Genomic DNA, 15790 nt, shown 5'->3' on the forward strand with positions numbered 1-15790 from the left:
CAACACAGCAGGCACAGCAAACTGTAGCCCAGGTGCCTGGGGATCTTCTTTTGACCTTCCAGGGGAGATGCTGTTTTTAACATTAATTAGGTAGCAGGAATGCAGTAGGTACAAGGCAATGCGGTCACTTTCTGCCTCCTTAAACATCAGACCCAGTTTCTGTAAAGCACTGCTTAGATTATTTCAGAAATAGTGTTCTCAGTATACTGTTGGAAGGGAAGTCAGATATCTTATTCCTAATATTTTTTGACAAGAGTAAGTAAACCACCCTTATTTTTAACCTATCCAGATGTAGCATATATTGCAATCTACATCACAGCTTCCATAGAGGTACAGTGCCTGGTGTCAGAAATGAGTGATGTTGATGGAGGGTGAATTCAAAGCGTGTAAGGCATGTTGTAAATATAAGGGAAAGCAATAATGGGAAAAGAAGGGTGACTGCTTGTGGTCTCCGCTGTTTCTCCTTCCCTGTGTTAATGCTACAGTTACAGTACAGCTTGCTGTACCTGTTTGCCTCTTCACTGCCCTTCAGTTTCAGGTAGAGAAGTGTGAGGAGGCAAAATCAACAGGCTAAGACCTGTCTTTGCTTTTCAGGTACGTGCCTGTATCACTACTAACTGTATGTATTTAAGGGCTTGTAAGTGCTCAGTCTCAGCACAGCTGGTTACAGTGAGACCGGATGAGCAGGCTCTTCAGCTCTGATATTGATTTACCTCGGTTGGTATCTTGGTGTAATTTGCACCTTGTCTGCACCAATAAGTGCAGATGCATCTGAAGAGTGGTTGATTTCTTGCTTCCAGAAATGCAAGTGTTGCACTTGCCCCTGTAGTAGAGACCTTGTGGATTTAAATATTCGGTTAATGGTAACTGGTGAAAGCCATATCTTAACATGCTGAATTCTTGCTGCACTTCATTTTGATGCACAGGGTGACTTTAGAGTAGGAAGGGCTTCAAAAGGAAAATGTTTGTCCAAGGACACTTCTCTTTCAAGTCCATGAAGAAAATGAGGAGGGGGATCCAAAGGAGCAGCTACCAGCTTATTGATGGTGGCCTGCTGATGCAAGCCTGTTAAGTGACAGACCATCAAGAACAATGATTATGCTTTCAGCCTGGGATATATCCTCCTGAGCAGCCAAGCAGTCTGTAGAATGGCTTTGGATCCATGCCACCTTCAGCTTAAGAGTCATACTCCAAGCTGCTGAAGAATATCACCCTAGTAGCTAAAAACTGGGCACTGGGCATGCCAAAGTGCTCACTTTGGTATTGAATTATTTTCTATCCCTGCTACGGAAAGGAATTTCTCTAGGTATATTCTTAAATGCAGTTCTAGTTCTGCTAAAAAATGGCAAGGAGAATCAAGAAACGCAGCATGAGACTATCAAGTGACAGGCAAGACCGGAACAAGTTTTATCAATCTCTTAAAGATTAGTATCTGACTTTTGTTATCTTTGCTCAGTTTATAGATGTTACGCATTCCTTGCTTTAAGCTTGATGTTCTAAGAACAGTGTTGCTTAGCTGGGTGAGGCTCTGGGCACCTCTCTTTATGATGTACTCCAAGATGATATTATGGACCCTTCAGAAGGAAAACTAGCACATAGCTTGGAGCTTGAACTAAAGATAGTTTTTTGGCATTCAGATTCCTGGTTCAAGGGTGCTATGATCCCTCAATAGCTTTTAATTAGATGGAGAGTCTCTAGTTAGCAGTGCAATGTTTGAAAACAGGGCTGTTCTTATGGATAACTTTTCCTTGCAGTATAGAAAAATCAAAATGTAGCACTACAGAGGAGAAGCCAGCAACACTGTGTTCAGCCACAGATGGTGGTGGTTATATGGGGAAAGAAGCTACAGAACAATATGAAAAATTGATCCAGGTTAATTAGTACAACTGTTTGCAACACTTATCCACTAACAGAACATTAGCGCTATCCCTGCAAGAGATAAGCTGCAATGAAGTAGTCTATTACCCATGCCCCTGACTCTGCTGGTGCTGGTCATGGGAGCTCTGCATGAAAGGCAAGGTCAAGCTGCATGCATCCTACTGTGTTATCTGAATTCTAGGTACTATTTAAAAAGGAATGATGTCTGGAGGTAGAGAGCACATTGCTCTAAAGCATTTAAAGTGCAAAAGAAAATGAGCTATATTCTGCCATTCTTAAAACATGAGATCTAAAAGATACAAATATAGGATGTATTTTATTTTATTTTTATGGGCAACAGCAGTGCAACTCTTGGTCTGCTGCACAGTCAGCTTTTTGGCATACCACAAAGTCAGAGTTCTTGATTAAAATCATAAATATCTACAGCTTCAAGCTGGCTGCTGAAGCTATTCTGCTAAACCTGTATTGAAAAAAAAAAAAAGTAAATATAGCTGCTTCTTCCCAAATTCTCCTCTAATGACATTGTTGTTCTAATAAAGTGATTAGACCTTCTTATCCCAGCTAGGGATGCTGCTAAACGAAGTTGAAATACCCATCTTGCTGGGATTATCCTTCAGGCACAATTTGAATGACCCACCAGCAAATATATCTGCTTTAACGTGACATTTGTTGTCCTTGCTGCTTTCTCCTGCTAGTTCTGTATGAGACTAATCTTTGCCATGAATAGTGCTTTAAATAAATAAATCTGTCTTTTTCTTAGAAACAACCACCTTGTTGATAAGCCCTTCATTTTCTTTCACTGATGAACTCCAATTTGTATTCTGCTTCGAAAGCATCTTTATCCTTGGAAATATCCAGCTACACCATCACAAGTCAAAAAGCCTGATCATTCAGAGGCAAATTGTCTTGCTCCATGCACTGGTGCTCAGTATGAAAGTGAACCAGACCAGTAAAAACCTGTTTATATGATGGCATCTTCAGCCTGCAGAGTGTCTGCAGAAGTTAGTCTGCAAAGGTCCTTTGTTCTACTTAGGCTACCACCTTAGCAGTTTGTATGTTGTGTTTTGCTTAAAAGCTAATTTAATCACCCTTAGTTTTCAAAGCCTTGGCCACAGAGTAAACCTGTTAATATCCCAAGACAATACCAACCCAAATGAGAATCAATGAAAACACTAAGCCTGCCTTTCTGCCATCTGATACGAGGCACTGAAGCAGCACTACCTCTCTCAGGTCTGTTCTGGATCCCTTCTGCTTCCCAGTATTACAGCTCTTTCTGATTTTATTCAGGCTAGCATCTACAGTCACTGCTCAGTATTTTACCCTTTGCCCAGCATTTTACCAAAAAAAAAAAAAAAAAGGCAAGATTTTCTTATAAAGCATGTATTTGGCATGTATTTCTCTTTACCAGCCTCAGCTATGGATTTGTTTATCCTGATTAGAATGAAAGCCTGTGCACTGCCAGCACTAGTGCGAAGAGATCAAGTGGGATTCAGAGTCATGTGTTTTCATTTAAATTGCAATCACAGAAGTGTGTTTGAAATTAAAAGGTTTAATAACACATTCTTTACACTGGCCTGCATTAGGACAAGTAAATCGGGTACAGGCTGTGCTTTAAAGAAAACCTAAGCCCCGGAAAAAACACCCTCCTCCAATTTATCCACTTTAATCTGTGTTTTTTTTTTTTTTATTGCCATTACTTTACTTCAGCTATATGCGACAAATGGGTAGCAATGATAGAAGCAGATATGGTTTTGATAAAATTCAGGTGTCTTACTAGGTTTGCAGTTATCTTTTGGTGTTTACACTATTTGACTCCCTTTGTTACACTTTGCTTGGGCATATATTCGGAAAACATTGAAGAATTCCAGCTACCAAATCATAGGATGAACTTTACTGCATGGCTTTTTGTTCTCACTCATGTGAATGTTTCTCCTGTAAAGGTATAATTGCAACAGGGTATTAACAGGCATACTCCATCCTATGCCAATCACCTAAAACTGCCTTTGAAATCAGGCAGTTTGCTGCTGTCTCTCATGCCTGTCTGCTATGTATTCTTTTATGGCAATGCAAATAAAATACTTTAACACAGGGTTTCTGTTTTAACCTAACAGAGGGTTCAGACTACTCACAAAACTGGGTACAGATTTAAAAGGAGGCTTTTACGTAGGACTGCTGCGTAACAGAATCTGCTCTGCTGTGGGTACAGCACATGATGTGAGCAGGAAAGACCATGGAAACAGCAAAGAGGGCACAGAACTCTGGCATTTTCCTGGATTTTAGATACTTGGGTCTGAATTATGGTAGGCACAGGCCTCCTGACAGCCGCAGAATAGGCAATGTGCAAGCTTTTGCAAGCGTGACTCTGAGCAGGTGCAAGGAAACAATTCAAGTTCAGCACGACGGTCTCTGTGCAGCGGGTAATGCTTCTCTGCGGATCTGTGAAAGCAACGAGGGCCTGGAATGGAAATCAGCGTTGACCTGTTATCTTCACTTGGCTCTGCACAGCGAAAATGAGCTAAACCAAGAACTTGCAATGCAAGCCATATGCTAGAGTCATCTGCTGGTGCTCAGAACAGTAGGGACAGGTTCTGTTCCCATCAATAGGAGGGCTAATGACTTGACTTACTGCTTCCCAACAGTTTCACCAAGGGCTGAGCCTATTGCTACTGCTAGAATGTGGTTTTGCTTAATGATGTTTTTGTGAATATTTCATTTTTTCACACCTGTCCCCAGTGAGTTAAAATTGAAGTGTTCTTGATTCTGTTGATTTATGTGAAAACTACAGTTTTCAAAAAAAAAAAAAAAAAAAAGAAAAGAAAAAAAAAAGAAAATCATGTTTTCTTATTTAATCAGCCTGCTTCAGGGAAAGGATTAATGTAAGTATAACCCCTATTTGTGTGTACCCAGTATTGTATAATAGGGGGGGTTGTGCCAAACAAACAGGCAGGTCCTGCCTGAAAGAGCTTATATTCTAGTGGGACTAATAAAAATGCAGAACAAAATACAAACATCTGGCCATTGCAGTTGATCTTAAATAGAAAGGGTTTAAATTTGTATGTTGCTGTGATTTGTCCAAGCAATCCAAGTGCCCCACTATTGTTATGATAACCTGTTTGGTTTCTTTCCAAAGACTCTCTCTTAATACTCTCCCCTTCTAAACGTGACTCGTGTCCCAGTATTCTGAATTTTCAGGAAATGCCTTCTTAGAACTTTCAACTCCCTTCCTTGTTTTAGAATCTTTTGTGATAATTTCTTCTAAGTTATAGTTTTTCTCCACCGCTGATATGTTCCATATGGTCATTTCAATCCTATAGTCAATTATATACCTCTATAGGGAAGCACTGCACTTGGCATAGGCTTCCATGATTCTCCTCATGGATCACTGGGTAAAGCTTCCCCTTAGGACTCTTATTGTAATATTTGTTTTTAGCAGTTTAAACAGTCGTGAAAAAGAATCACAAACTACATCAAGAAAACATTTGTAGGTGTCATCTTGAAAATGAGATGAAACCTTGAAAATGCAAAGAGGTTTTCAGAAGCTAGTTAGGCTTGTGTTGATTTAAAAAGAAAACCAAAACAAAACAACAGGTTCCTTTCTATTCATAAGTAACAAAAAAAACACTTGGTCAACACGTTTATTCTTTTCTTACTTCTGTGACAGTCAACTTGCTGGGATGAATCCTTCCTATAACTTGTAGACTGTTTTTTTATGTCTTGTCAGAGATAAGGTGATTGTGGAGAAAAACAATGATGATAGGGATCTGTAATTATTTGTGACTGATGAGCATATCTGACATTCTTTCCTGGTATTCACTGATATGTCTAGGAGATGAGAGCAAAACAGACAATTTTCTCTGCTGGCACAGTATATATTTTATGTTCAAGATGCAGCTTGCCATGAGATTTTGGACAGGATTGCTATACCACAGTGTGAAAATATTAGTAAAAACAATGCATGTCTGGGGAACAGTCTCCGTTAAATGTTTCTGTCTTTCAAGTTGGTACAGAATGAGTAAAGAGAAAATGAGTCCTGTGAGATTGAGAGCTCTTTCAGATGTCAGTTCTTCAATTAATTCTGTAAGGGCAAATCGTAGCATTTTTGAGTAAAGGCCGTATATGTGTTCCTCCTGTTATGAGTGCTGGCAGTATCATTATTTTGAGTGGTAAAAGATTAAGATTCTCCTCTGTGGGAAGTTTTTCTTGATTCAACATGTACTGGTATATGGAAAATCGAAACTAGGCTCTATAGCAACATATATGTGTATATACACAAGTGTATGGATATACATGTTTTTGTATATGTGTGTATGTATATATATAAAAATCTGATTTTTAAAGTTCATGAGAAGTTTTAGAAAGATTGAACTAGGCTAAATAAGCCCTAGGTCTTGGAGCTCAAATAACTGAACAAGCTCTCAAATCTACCTCTAACCCTCAAAACTACCTTTATCTGAATGGCTTAAATGAAATACTGTTCTCTGGAAGGGTAAGAGGATAATATTTAGTTTAAGTGCACTTTATTTGGTACTTCACAAAATGATCAGTTGTAGGACAATCATTAAAATCATAGGCTATAAGCTACTGTCCTCTGAAGTAAATTACATGTTGTAAGATATGTGGGTCTTTGTCTTTTATCACACCAAATGGAATGTGTCTAAGCCACTGGGGATTTTAGGTTCTCCCTTATTTTTCTAGGGCTGTTGTTTTTAAATGAAATGTTTTGATTAATGAAGAATAAAAACTTTTACATTTGTGTTGGTTTGCTGTTTTGCTTCAGTGTCTTTTCTTGCTTAGTACTGACCATAATGCAGCTCCTGATAAAATAAACCAATTATGTAAGTGGGGGTTTTCTCCTTCTCCCCACAGTCCCTTTCAGAAGTTATCTTTTTTGTTCAAATACAACTGGAGGTCAGGTTGAGTGAAGAAACCCCATGATGAGTTAAATGATCAAGACCCAGAAAAGCCTGGAGCACTAAAGTCTGTAGTGTTCCTCTTCCATTTGGTGCAAATTACCTATCCCAGCTTCAAACCTCAATGGGGGTGAATATAAATTGTCTTTTATTTAGTCTTAATGTTGTGTTAGCCACCCTACCTGTGCTCAGAGTATTGCTGTAAGTGTGAGCCCTGCAGGTTGCCAAATGACCACTTCCAATGCTGTGTCTTCTGTTCCTGTTCTAGTTTTATTGTTAGGCATCCTGGGTTAGAAACCAAATGGTGTGTTGAACGTGAGGTGGAGGAACCTGGGCAGGGGGGAAGCCTGCCTGGAGAAGGGCAATGCATGTGGTTAAAAAAAAAAAAAGGCATAAGAGGATCTGAAACAGACGGGCTTTGGTGGAAAATTGGATAGCTAAAAAAGAGGTTATATTCTATGAGCAAGATTAAAGGAAATTAAATTGGAGGATTAAGGCTCAGGTTCTGCAGTCTCATTTTCTGTTTCAATTCACAAACACCTTCTAAAACCCACCAGTGACGTGATTATTCTTTAAATAATTAAAAAAGTAGGAGGCAGGTTTTCTCCTCTATAACATGTGTTTATAAGCTTTATCATAAGAACTGACTCCTCTGTGAAACAGCCTTGAGTATTGTGGAGACCTGCTTGTTAGTCATGTTGGTTTATATTTACCCATTTATATCTCTTGTGAGTTGGCCTATGAACATGAAATATACATCCTGAACTAGTTTCCTATATACGAGTCACCTATTAGGAACTCAAAAGCCTGATCTTACAGTCATTGACAGAAGAAACTTGCTTTTAGTAACCTGTGAAAATGCATATAACAGTCTCAAGGACTTCATGGTAATTGATGGTACTGCATGGGTTTCTCACTAATTCAAAAGTGACAACTTTTGTTTGTTATAACAGCTTAAGCAACAGTAACATTATGGAGATTATTTATTGGGAGAACATTGCTTGAAAGACTGGGCCAGTGTGGGCATGGAAGTGATTCTTGAGCGAAGCACTTTGCTCTTCTGTACTTCTAAATTGAAAGAGGAATAGCGGGCACACGTGGGACAAACAGTTTGGGGGACTGGGGAGAGAGAAGGAGCCTATTTTTATTTTTATAAGTCCAATGCAGAATGTGTAGATGAGAAATGAACTTACCTTTAAATTTCTCCAAGTTGAAATGAAAAGAAAATGTGATAGTCCTACTAAGTAAGGAGTATTCTCCTTTACAAAAAGAATCCTACTTTAACTTAAGCTTCAATAAAATCAGAAACACCTGCTTTTCCTGAAGTTATTCCACTTCATAAGATCAAGGAAGAAAAAACCCTCCAGTCTAATTGTAGATCGTGCTTCTCTTGCATTGCTATATATGCCTAAATAGGTCAACAAAAATTTGACATGCTTCCAATTGTGTAAAGCATGTATGTTCAGATGCCTCCTATTCTTAGGAAATATTTAACTGCTTATGGTATAATGAATAATTAGAGTTGTCTAAATAGGTTGCATTACTTTGTTCAGTTACCTTTTTCTAAGTACTTGGATAGGCCACACTAGCCTTCTAGGCCTAATTTTGTACTTTGTTTCTTACTTTGATAATATTGCACAATTCCATGTTGGCTTCAGTGGATCGGAGTACTTCAATGTACAGTGAGTTGGAAAAATACTGAACAAAACTGGAGTTAACCACTCATTAGCATGTGCATTGAGGCAGGTATGGTCAATGTTTAGGATTATTTTTATGTAATAAGCAGTTCTAGCAAGCTTGATACATGTAATGTATTAACCCTTTAAATGTAATTCCTGTTGTTCAACGTTATAGGCAGAGAACACACTTTTTATTTCTTTGTAGTGTACTTCTCCAAATTCATTATTTAAAAGGTCATTTCCAAGGTTGCTAGGTCTAAAATGACCACTCTTGGCAGCTGTTCTGTCTGTTCATTTCATTAATTTTCTTGCTGAATCATGGATTAGTTTTGTAAAATAGATATATCCAATTAATTCCTCACTATGAGAAGCTCATAAAAAATTTTAGACCTTCAAACTACATTTTGCAGGTACTTTTAAGTTCTCGTTTATTTAGGTGGGGTTTCCTTATTGAAAGTGTGGTGTCTTTAACCTACGTAAGGAAGCAAGACTTGACATTCCAGTCATGCCCACAAGTTGTGTCAGTCTCAATAGCTTCCTTGATTAAATACTGCAGAAGTGGATGGTAAGGGGCAGGACTGCAGTTCCCTTTCACACCTTTAAAATTAGTTTGAATGCCCTCATCCTGCAGTGGAAGACAGTCCTGCCAACAAGGTTGATCCATGTCCTCAAGCAAGGACTCGAAGATAATTTCAGAGCGTGAAATAAATGTGTGAACTATGTAGATCTTCTTTATTTTTTTTTGTAAATTGTTTTATAAATGAGATTTTTATATCGGTATTTCTTTTTTTTTTATATGACCTGAAACGGTATCTTGTGATCTAGCCACAAGATGGCACTTAAGCTTCATTTAACTGCTTGATCTAAGTCACTTAGCAGGCTGGTTTTAAAAACAAAACACCAAAAAAAAAAAAAAAAAGGAAGGGGAAAAAAAAAAAAGGAAAATTACCTAGCCACCTTTAACTTACAGAGAAAAACAAGGTGATGTTTGTGAGCAGTTCAAATTTAGTAGCTAAAAACACCAAATGGATTCTTTTTACTCTTGTAAAGCAGAAACTTTCTGCCTAATACAGTATCTCAAGACTGACAAATAAATGTCTTAAATTAGGGAAGTCTCTAAGTTTAAAGTTATTTTTCCATGTTTCCATGAACATTTTCAAGTTACCTGAGATACTTTTGATAAGGTGAGATGTATGTGCACAGTTCATTGTTGTATGGATGTGCTATCTTATGCATACTCTTCTTTCAGCAAAGCTTTATGAGAGGCTTAAGATTATATTTGACTATCTTGCATGTCCTTTTCCAGTCATGTCACATGACGATTTTGCAAAATGTAATTGCCTAGAGTTTTTTCTTTGTAGAGCAAATCTATTTGTTTTCCTTGATGCTGGGACATTACTTGCTGCTTTGTGCAGCATCTCTGGAGTGTGCAGTCCTGATTCCCTTCTAGAAAAAAAAAAAAGACAAAAAAAACCAAAACTAATAATTTCCTTGCCAGCTGACTCAAACTTCTCCCTTTTGGCAATATTGCTACAGTGGAAAGAGCATACTTGCTCTTCTCATTGCCAAGGGGAAAGCCAATCCCAGGCAAAAATGTTAGGGGAAAAGAGAAGCTATTAAAATGGTGGCAGGCAGGCAGGGATTTGGGCAGCTATGTTTACCTGCTGGTTTTAGGGAAAAGAGGAATGGAACTTTAGATTTGAGTGACTTTTTGCCATTGTTCAAAGTAAGAGGCCTATCCAGGAATATTTGACTAAGGTGCAGTGGAGTCATGAGACTCCAGGCAGTGGGCTTCCTGATTACCTATTGTGTCTGGATCCTTGTGGGAAAGCAGAGTGGACTAAGAGCTGGCATCCTGAATTGGTCTTAGACAATTCCTCTGTTGCCATGTTAGCTCACAGTTAAGCCAAGCTCTGTGCTACCTAACATTGTTTCACAGCTGAAGCAAGAAAATGCAGAACTCCACTAGTAGAAAAACTGTTTTGAACTAAAGTCTCAGCCTTTCTGACAGAGCAGGAACAATTAGGTCAAGCTATGTGGCACAGCAAACTCAAGTCTGTACTTAAGGTGTGACTAACAAAGCCAGTAGATAGCTGTGGCTCTAACCTGTCAGTGCTTTTTAGAAGAGGGTGTAGGAAGGAGCAGAGTTGGAATATCTTAATGGGAGAAAATTGTGGATAAAAACTGAAGAATCAAGCTCTGAGTAAATTTGTTTATACACCTAAATACTTGATAAATTCCTGGTCCTTTGGGCAAGAAAAGTAAGCCTCAAGTTGCAGTTTCACTTCTGCTAAGTGTTGGAAAAACTGCTTCATTAATGAGGATTGTATATTAGTTCACCTGCTCCTCAGTGATTGCATTGCTCTGTGCTTTCTGAAATTGCTTTCAGAGCTATAGCAGTCCAACCAGACTTTCCCATTAATACTTTATTAGCAGAAGCTACTTCCGTTATAAACACCTGAAATCTTTTTCTTTTTTTTTTTTCTGTTAGTATTCATACCGCATGCACGGGAGACTTGAAACACTGTTTCTGCTTTCTCTGCAGTAGCTGTTGGGTTAAGATGTTTTCGTTTTCTTTATTAGTAGCTCTTTCATCATCCAATAGGGAAAACCTCCTAACAGTGAGGTTTTTTTCTCTCTCCATGGGTGGGGATATGTCATAGATGTCCATCCTGGGAAATGCTGCTTGACACATGCTTCTCTTTATAAAATGAATACTTCTATCCCTAATTCTCTTAGGGTAAACAATACTAACCCTGACTTCAGACAGTGAAATTTAACAGGCTGTTAGTTCGCCTGCCTTTTGAAGCTCTGTAGCTTATATAGCAGTATCCTGGATTACAGGACAAATTGTAGATTTAGGACAGAACGAACAGCAGAACGCTCCCAAGCAGAACTAAGTCATTAATCTGTATTGAGGTAACTCCGTTTTACAAGAAGACAGTATTGTAATGGGGCTGTATTCCAGATCAGCGTTGACCTGTGGACGTTAAGAGGCTTTGTGGAAGTGGTGTAATGAGGGCAGCCAACCACCTGTAGCCCCGTGCAGGGGGAAGCTGGCAGGTGCTGGTGTTTGGGCTGCGGATGGCTGTGTATCGCCCACCTGGCCGCCCTTCCTGGCATGAGGGCTGCCTGGCCCTTGGCATCCCACTTTTCACTTGTATGTTACCACGTACCCTGTGCCTGTGTAAAACCACCCGTGTCCCAAACTATCCCCAAGGAGCCTCAGAGCAGGGCTTGCACACCCCCATCACGCTGAGGTGAGGGGAAACCCTCTCACCCTGGACTCAGGGGCTCCCAAAACCCTGCTGCGCTCTTCCTCCCCTCAAGGGCTCCCCGTTTCTGCTCGGGCCCCAGCTCTCTGAGCCCTCAGAGGGGGCGGCCATAGGGCGGGCCCGGCGGGGCCCCACAGCGGGGGCTCCACACCCGGGGGGGCCCGTCCCGAGCCCCGGCCCCCGCCGGCTGCGCGGCGCCGCTTTACGGCTGCTGAAAACCGGCCGCGGGGCAGCCGTACGGCGCCGGGGCACCGGGCGGGCAGGTAACGGCGTGGGGGCACTGGGAGGAGGGCGAGGAGGAGGAGGAGGAGGAGGAGGAAGGCGGCGGGGCGGGGGCCAGGTCGCTGCTGCAGCGGTCCCCGCGTCCCGTCCCGTCCCCCCTCAGAGCTCGGCTGTCAGCTGGGGCGCGCTTGGGTTAAAGCGGAGCTGCTCCGCGGAGGGGTTTAAACTTAACTCCGAAGTCACTTTTTTATATAAAAAAAAGTAATAATGGTAATAAAAACCAGCCCCGAGCCGCCGTTCGGGCTGCGAGGCTGAGGTGAGCGGGCACCGCGGGGTCGTGCTGGTGGTTTTGGGGTGCTGGGGGGGCTCCGCTGTCTGCTCGGGGGAGTTTAACGCAAATTTGGGCTCCGCGAGGTTTAGGAACTGGCTGGTGTTGGCTCCTCGAAGCTGGTAAATGTTAAAAGACCGCCAAGCAAAAAGCGATGTGACATGCTGAAAACTTTCTGGGAGCCGTCAAAAGGATGAGCCGGGTGGAGGCGTGTTGCCCCATCCTTGGTTATCTGAAACACGAAGGGGCAATTTCATTGATTTCCATATAGAACAGCACTGGTTTTAGTCCCGCAGCATAACCCAGTGCCTTGGCTTCTCCATCCCGGTGGAGCCACTGGGCTTTGGGAGGATTCTGTATGGCGAGTCTGCCCTCATGGAGGTGGCCTCAAAATTGGGATTAAAACGGAGCTGACACTTTGAAGGGTGCTGAGGCATCTTGCTGACTTCAGCGGAAAGTTGCAGTGCTGTTGCTGAGTCATCTGGATGGTCATATTCAAGGGAAGAAATAAAGAATTTAGATTCTGTCCTAATGTGAACAGCCTGTATCATGTTGCCTTATTTATTATTTGGTACGTAGTTCTTGCATTTACAGGCAAATGTATTTGTTCAGTGGTTAGCATATGGAAAGCATTAGATGACTGATACTGTAACAGTGCCAGCGTCCTGTATCTCAAGCAATGCAATATATATTTTTAGAATCTTAATCTAAAGAGCTCTCATATGAGTCCCAATGCATCCATTAATTCAGCATTTATCTCTGGGATCGACAAAATGAAGGCTGAGCATCTTCTGAGTTTTAGTCTTGGATTGAATGTTTTAACGATATGATAATCTACCATGAAGTTAAAAGTTAATCACTTGAAACAAGCCAGAGAATGGTCTTTTGTAGCAGACCTTTTGCGGTTTTCTTCAGCTGTAATTTTTTAGTGCTGCAGAGCTATACACAAAATATTTTTCTTAAGGAAAATAAGCAAATAAACATCTTGCAGAAACACTTTTCTCCAAGTTGCATCACTTTTTTTCTAAAACATCTGTCTAAACTTTACAATTTTCTTCTCATCCTTCAGGTATAAATATTAGGGAACAATTTTACGTTGTTGAAGATATTAGCTGAGACAATATTAACAGGCCAGTTGGCTTGGTAGTGGTGCAATACTTCTGCTTGGACAAATGGGAGGCTATTTTGTTTGCTTTGAAGAGGTTAGTCCAGAGCATTTATCTAAAACAGGAAAAAAAAGGGTTAAGTGGTAAAAATACCAGACTTATCTAGATAGGTTTAAACAATAAATAAAATCATGGTTCATGTGAGCGTCACAAGCTGCAGATTTTTTGTGGTAGCAGCTCTCAGTAGTCATGCTACATCATATGACTTCTCGCCCTGTTAATCTTAGCCAGTGTCTTAGCTTGTTGCTTAATACGGTACATACCTGCATTATTTTTTCCCCTTCTTAAATAACCTCCAGGCATAAATACAAGCTAGAAAAAAATAGACCCTTAAAGTGTTCTTTTCCCCCTTGATAAGCAGATTTCTTTCCAAAGAGTAGTGCTTAGTGATGCACATGTAACCCTCCAGGGGATGTGCGCTGTACATCTTCATTATGGCTAATCTGTCAAATAGACATCATCTAGGTCCTCAAACTTTTTCACTGGAGTTCCTACTTTAAGTGTTCTTTTGCTAGCCAAGATAGCATTCTTGTGGTAGAATGTATTTTGTTACAGAACCAGTGCTTAGTCTGTTTCTCCCCCACACACTGACATTTGTTTTGGTGTTTAGGCACATACGTATATATGTTTATGTTTACCAGAAGCATGCTGTGTAATGTGAGGAAGCTGTTGATAGATGGCTCTGAATGTGATGAAACAACTGGGATCCCTGTAAGTCACATGCCTGTGCAGATCACTTTGATTTGTTCGTTTGTAAAACAAGAGTCATAACACTTTCCAGGAGATAGGTGTAATTAATCACACAAATCTCCAGCTGTGGGATACAGAACAGATATTGAATGTTTATCCTTTTGGGGATGGCAACGTTGTATTTCTTCCTGCAGTGTGGTGAAACAGTGATGCAGTTCTTGTTTTCATTGAGGTTTCACTTTTGTTGTGCATTTAACTTGTTGGAAGAAGTGACTTTTTTGAATCTAAATCTTACAGGCTTGATATATCTGTCTTATTCTATTTAACCCAAGCTTTTAGGAGAGAATTCTAAGATTGTTAGAGCATTCAAGTAAGTGTTTTTTTCTTCTGGACTGCTGTGGTTGTGCATCTCTTCATTAATGCTGTGTGGAGTATGATGTGTGGTTTTTTTTTGTTTTGTTTTTTTTTTTTTTTACCAAATCAGTGCTGGTTTTAGATTCTAAAGCTTTAGATTTCCAGATTATGCCAGCAGAAAAATAGCATAGTTTTGCTGTTTCACAGTAAAAAACAAAACAAAAACCCCTGACACCATCTCCTAAACTCCTACTATGTACTTCGTAAAGTGAAACAAGGAGAAATATTTTGCTCTTCTCCCCCACTCTCCTTTAACTTTCTTTAAAGCTTTCATGTACCCTAACTGCATTGCCAAAGTGTTTGAGGGCTGAAATTTGACATAGAAAATTGCTTTCACTGAGAAGCAACTCTGTGTTCTGACAGTCGGTTGAAAACAATGCACCCAATTTATAGAGTCTTAGAATATTGAAGTACTCTGTTTCTCCTCAAATGTGCATCTACTGCTTCTGTGTATGCTTGGTTAATGTCTCTGTGCAGGGAACTAGGAGAGGTCATTGTTCATCTCTGGTAACTGGATAGCTCCTGTAGAGCAAAAAATCAAATCAAGTGCCTGCAGCCCAGACCAAGTGCGGGAGAACACTTCTGTAAGCCCTCTGTTAGCTGTAGGATCTGTTGTTCAGCTGGAATCTAGCAGGAGAGAAAAAAAAAAAAAGGCTTGAATATCTGAACACGTCATCAAAAAGTAACAAAATAAAGGTTCATAAGCACTGTTTGTTCTGGTTTCTTGTCAAAATGTGCTTGCAGTTCTGTGAGAATCTGAGCAGCACAGGATACGTGCAGGAGTCAGAGACAGGTAAATGTGAGAAAACACTAGAGCTGAAGATAACATCCTGACTTTATTGACATTGGCCGTGGACCTTAGTAAGCCTTTGCTTTTAACTCAGACTGGTTGACTCTGGACTCTGTACCAGTAAGTGAAGCATTCTTCCCTTATGCAAAGCCAAAGCACTCAGCCATCAGTGTTCTTCTGTGGCTTCTGCTTGAAAATGAATGGGAAACGCCACCCATACATATGCGTGTGGGGAAAGGGAAATATGAAAGAGACCTCAGAGGGGTTGAATTGGCAGGATTGTTGGGCCTGTTCCATTGATCTCTTTTGTTTATGAGCTTCTCAGTTTGCTCTTTTCCATGTAAATAGGATTAATTTATGGAAATCTTGAGAAAGGTTGAATATCCAAGCTGTATGTGACTGAGCAGAGAACATACAGCATCTTTGTACTTGACTTTA

The 15790-nt window shown here is 40.3% G+C and overlaps 1 protein-coding gene across 8 annotated transcripts in view; it reads left to right on the plus strand.

Moving 5' to 3' along the window:
* NAALADL2 (N-acetylated alpha-linked acidic dipeptidase like 2) overlaps nt 1-15790 on the plus strand; it is a 432007-nt gene that overhangs the window by 3831 nt on the left and 412386 nt on the right. For 2 of the 8 annotated variants that reach the window (XR_011811283.1, XM_038183552.2), the window contains exon 1: nt 11893-12005. The exons of 3 other annotated variants lie outside the window; for them this stretch is intronic. The gene's annotated coding sequence lies outside the window, so the exon portion shown is untranslated. Of the gene's footprint in view, nt 1-11890; nt 12006-12086; nt 12281-15790 lie in introns of those variants that run through there. 3 more of the 8 variants (XM_072042337.1, XM_038183557.2, XM_038183556.2) reach the window with 3 other exon arrangements.

The sequence above is a fragment of the Anas platyrhynchos genome, chromosome 9, assembly GCF_047663525.1.
Source record: "Anas platyrhynchos isolate ZD024472 breed Pekin duck chromosome 9, IASCAAS_PekinDuck_T2T, whole genome shotgun sequence".
Lineage (NCBI taxonomy): Eukaryota > Metazoa > Chordata > Aves > Anseriformes > Anatidae > Anas > Anas platyrhynchos.